The sequence below is a fragment of the Bombina bombina genome, chromosome 1 (genome assembly GCF_027579735.1).
Source record: "Bombina bombina isolate aBomBom1 chromosome 1, aBomBom1.pri, whole genome shotgun sequence".
NCBI lineage: Eukaryota > Metazoa > Chordata > Amphibia > Anura > Bombinatoridae > Bombina > Bombina bombina.
In genome coordinates, this window is record NC_069499.1 from 1,469,727 (window position 1) to 1,475,726 (window position 6,000).

At 37.1% G+C, this 6,000-nt stretch overlaps 1 protein-coding gene across 1 annotated transcript in view; it reads right to left on the reverse strand.

The window, feature by feature from the left end:
* ARHGEF39 (Rho guanine nucleotide exchange factor 39) overlaps nucleotides 1-6,000 on the reverse strand; it is a 619,672-nt gene that overhangs the window by 298,251 nt on the left and 315,421 nt on the right. The gene's annotated exons all lie outside the window — the stretch shown is intronic.

Here is a 6,000-nt window from a genome sequence, read left to right on the forward strand (position 1 = left end):
ATGTGAGTAAATTGCATATACCCTACACTGCTTTGTTTTTTTATCAATAACTACACAGTTTATGTGGGTGGGACCATTATATACTCATTGCTCTCAGATCATTACTCACTTTAGGACCCTGCATGCCAGTAAATTGCATATACCTTACACTGGTTTGTTTTTTTTATCGATAACTACACAGTTTATGTGGGTGGGACCATTATATACTCACTGCTCTCAGATTATTACTCACTTTAGGACCCTGCATGTGAGTAAATTGCATATACATTACACTGGTTTTTTTTTTTTTATCGATAACTACACAGTTTATGTGGGTGGGACCATTATATACTCACTGCTCTCAGATCATTACTCACTTTAGGACCCTGCATGCCAGTAAATTGCATATACATTACACTGGTTTGTTTTTATCAATAACTACACAGTTTATGTGGGTGGGACCATTATATACTCATTGCTCTCAGATCATTACTCACTTTAGGACCCTGCATGTGAGTAAATTGCATATACCTTACACTGGTTTGTTTTTTTATTGATAACTACACAGTTTATGTGGGTGGGACCATTATATACTCATTGCTCTCAGATCATTACTCACTTTAGGACCCTGCATGTGAGTAAATTGCATATACCCTACACTGGTTTGTTTTTTTATTGATAACTACACAGTTTATGTGGGTGGGACCATTATATACTCATTGCTCTCAGATCATTACTCACTTTAGGACCCTGCATGTGAGTAAATTGCATATACCCTACACTGGTTTGTTTTTTTATTGATAACTACACAGTTTATGTGGGTGGGACCATTATATACTCACAACTCTCAGATCATTACTCACTTTAGGACCCTGCATGCCAGTAAATTGCATATACCTTACACTGGTTTGTTTTTTTATCGATAACTACACAGTTTATGTGGGTGGGACCATTATATACTCATTGCTCTCAGATCATTACTCACTTTAGGACCCTGCATGCCAGTAAATTGCATATACATTACACTGGTTTGTTTTTTTATCGATATCTACACAGTTTATGTGGGTGGGACCATTATATACTCATTGCTCTCAGATCATTACTCACTTTAGGACCCTGCATGCCAGTAAATTGCATATACCTTACACTGTTTGTTTGTTTTTTTTTATCAATAACTACACAGTTTACATGGGTGGGACCATTATATACTCACTACTCTCAGATCATTACTCACTTTAGGACCCTGCATGTGAGTAAATTGCATATACATTACACTGGTTTGTTTTTTTATCGATAACTACACAGTTTATGTGGGTGGGACCATTATATACTCATTGCTCTCAGATCATTACTCACTTTAGGACCCTGCATGCCAGTAAATTGCATATACCTTACACTGGTTTGTTTTTATCAATAACTACACAGTTTATGTGGGTGGGACCATTATATACTCATTGCTCTCAGATCATTACTCACTTTAGGACCCTGCATGTGAGTAAATTGCATATACCTTACACTGGTTTGTTTTTTTTATTGATATCTACACAGTTTATGTGGGTGGGACCATTATATACTCATTGCTCTCAGATCATTACTCACTTTAGGACCCTGCATGTGAGTAAATTGCATATACCCTACACTGGTTTGTTTTTTTATTGATAACTACACAGTTTATGTGGGTGGGACCATTATATACTCATTGCTCTCAGATCATTACTCACTTTAGGACCCTGCATGTGAGTAAATTGCATATACCCTACACTGGGTTTTTTTTTTATTGATAACTACACAGTTTATGTGGGTGGGACCATTATATACTCACTACTCTCAGATCATTACTCACTTTAGGACCCTGCATGCCAGTAAATTGCATATACCTTACACTGGTTTGTTTTTTTATCGATAACTACACAGTTTATGTGGGTGGGACCATTATATACTCATTGCTCTCAGATCATTACTCACTTTAGGACCCTGCATGCCAGTAAATTGCATATACCTTACACTGGTTTGTTTTTTTATCGATAACTACACAGTTTATGTGGGTGGGACCATTATATACTCATTGCTCTCAGATCATTACTCACTTTAGGACCCTGCATGCCAGTAAATTGCATATACCTTACACTGGTTTGTTTTTTTATCAATAACTACACAGTTTATGTGGGTGGGACCATTATATACTCATTGCTCTCAGATCATTACTCACTTTAGGACCCTGCATGCCAGTAAATTGCATATACCTTACACTGGTTTGTTTTTTCATCAATAACTACACAGTTTACATGGGTGGGACCATTATATACTCATTGCTCTCAGATCATTACTCACTTTAGGACCCTGCATGCCAGTAAATTGCATATACCTTACACTGGTTTGTTTGTTTTTATCAATAACTACACAGTTTATGTGGGTGGGACCATTATATACTCACTGCTCTCAGATCATTACTCACTTTAGGACCATGCATGTGAGTAAATTGCATATACCCTACACTGGTTTGTTTTTATCAATAACTACACAGTTTATGTGGGTCGGACCATTATATACTCACTGCTCTCAGATCATTACTCACTTTAGGACCCTGCATGCCAGTAAATTGCATATACATTACACTGTTTTTTTTTTTTATCGATAACTACACAGTTTACATGGGTGGGACCATTATATACTCATTGCTCTCAGATCATTACTCACTTTAGGACCCTGCATGTGAGTAAATTGCATATACCTTACACTGGTTTGTTTTTTTATCGATAACTACACAGTTTATGTGGGTGGGACAATTATATACTCACTGCTCTCAGATCATTACTCACTTTAGGACCCTGCATGCCAGTAAATTGCATATACCTTACACTGGTTTGTTTGTTTTTATCGATAACTACACAGTTTATGTGGGTGGGAAAATTATATACTCATTGCTCTCAGATCATTACTCACTTTAGGACCCTGCATGTGAGTAAATTGCATATACCTTACACTGGTTTGTTTTTTTATTGATAACTACACAGTTTATGTGGGTGGGACCATTATATACTCATTGCTCTCAGATCATTACTCACTTTAGGACCCTGCATGCCAGTAAATTGCATATACCTTACACTGGTTTGTTTTTTTTATCGATAACTACACAGTTTATGTGGGTGGGAAAATTATATACTCATTGCTCTCAGATCATTACTCACTTTAGGACCCTGCATGCCAGTAAATTGCATATACCTTACACTGGTTTGTTTTTTTTATCGATAACTACACAGTTTATGTGGGTGGGACAATTATATACTCACTGCTCTCAGATCATTACTCACTTTAGGACCCTGCATGCCAGTAAATTGCATATACCTTACACTGGTTTGTTTGTTTTTATCGATAACTACAAAGTTTATGTGGGTGGGACCATTATATACTCATTGCTCTCAGATCATTACTCACTTTAGGACCCTGCATGCCAGTAAATTGCATATACCTTACACTGGTTTGTTTTTTTATCGATAACTACACAGTTTATGTGGGTGGGACCATTATATACTCATTGCTCTCAGATCATTACTCACTTTAGGACCCTGCATGCCAGTAAATTGCATATACCTTACACTGGTTTGTTTGTTTTTATCAATAACTACACAGTTTATGTGGGTGGGACCATTATATACTCATTGCTCTCAGATCATTACTCACTTTAGGACCCTGCATGTGAGTAAATTGCATATACCTTACACTGGTTTGTTTTTTTATCGATAACTACACAGTTTATGTGGGTGGGACCATTATATACTCATTGCTCTCAGATCATTACTCACTTTAGGACCCTGCATGCCAGTAAATTGCATATACCTTACACTGGTTTGTTTTTTTATCGATAACTACACAGTTTATGTGGGTGGGACCATTATATACTCACTGCTCTCAGATCATTACTCACTTTAGGACCCTGCATGCCAGTAAATTGCATATACCTTACACTGGTTTGTTTTTTTATCGATAACTACACAGTTTATGTGGGTGGGACCATTATATACTCACTGCTCTCAGATCATTACTCACTTTAGGACCCTGCATGTGAGTAAATTGCATATACCTTACACTGGTTTGTTTTTTTTATCAATAACTACACAGTTTATGTGGGTGGGACCATTATATACTCATTGCTCTCAGATCATTACTCACTTTAGGACCCTGCATGCCAGTAAATTGCATATACCTTACACTGGTTTGTTTTTTTATCGATAACTACACAGTTTATGTGGGTGGGACCATTATATACTCATTGCTCTCAGATCATTACTCACTTTAGGACCCTGCATGCCAGTAAATTGCATATACCTTACACTGTTTTGTTTTTTTATCGATAACTACACAGTTTATGTGGGTGGGACCATTATATACTCATTGCTCTCAGATCATTACTCACTTTAGGACCCTGCATGCCAGTAAATTGCATATACCTTACACTGGTTTGTTTTTTTATCGATAACTACACAGTTTATGTGGGTGGGACCATTATATACTCATTGCTCTCAGATCATTACTCACTTTAGGACCCTGCATGCCAGTAAATTGCATATACCTTACACTGGTTTGTTTTTTTATCGATAACTACACAGTTTATGTGGGTGGGACCATTATATACTCATTGCTCTCAGATCATTACTCACTTTAGGACCCTGCATGCCAGTAAATTGCATATACCTTACACTGGTTTGTTTTTTTTATCTATAACTACACAGTTTATGTGGGTGGGACCATTATATACTCACTGCTCTCAGATCATTACTCACTTTAGGACCCTGCATGCCAGTAAATTGCATATACCTTACACTGGTTTGTTTTTTTTATCGATAACTACACAGTTTACTGTGGGTGGGACCATTATATACTCATTGCTCTCAGATCATTACTCACTTTAGGACCCTGCATGCCAGTAAATTGCATATACCTTACACTGGTTTGTTTTTTTATCGATAACTACACAGTTATGTGGGTGGGACCATTATATACTCATTGCTCTCAGATCATTACTCACTTTATGGACCCTGCATGCCAGTAAATTGCATATACCTTACACTGTTTTGTTTTTTTTTATCGATAACTACACAGTTTATGTGGGTGGGACCATTATATACTCATTGCTCTCAGATCATTACTCACTTTAGGACCCTGCATGCCAGTAAATTGCATATACCTTACACTGGTTTGTTTTTTTTATCGATAACTACACAGTTTATGTGGGGTGGGACCATTATATACTCATTTGCTCTCAGATCATTACTCACTTTAGGACCCTGCATGCCGAGTAAATTGCATATACCTTACACTGGTTTGTTTTTTTATCGATAACTACACAGTTTATGTGGGTGGGACCATTATATACTCACTGCTCTCAGATCATTACTCACTTTAGGACCCTGCATGCCAGTAAATTGCATATACCTTACACTGGTTTGTTTTTTTATCAATAACTACACAGTTTATGTGGGTGGGACCATTATATACTCATTGCTCTCAGATCATTACTCACTTTAGGACCCTGCATGCCAGTAAATTGCATATACCTTACACTGGTTTGTTTTTTTTATCGATAACTACACAGTTTATGTGGGTGGGACCATTATATACTCACTGCTCTCAGATCATTACTCACTTTAGGACCCTGCATGCCAGTAAATTGCATATACCTTACACTGGTTTGTTTTTTTATCGATAACTACACAGTTTATGTGGGTGGGACCATTATATACTCATTGCTCTCAGATCATTACTCACTTTAGGACCCTGCATGCCAGTAAATTGCATATACCTTACACTGGTTTGTTTTTTTTATCGATAACTACACAGTTTATGTGGGTGGGACCATTATATACTCATTGCTCTCAGATCATTACTCACTTTAGGACCCTGCATGCCAGTAAATTGCATATACCTTACACTGGTTTGTTTTTTTTATCGATAACTACACAGTTTATGTGGGTGGGACCATTATATACTCACTGCTCTCAGATCATTACTCACTTTAGGACC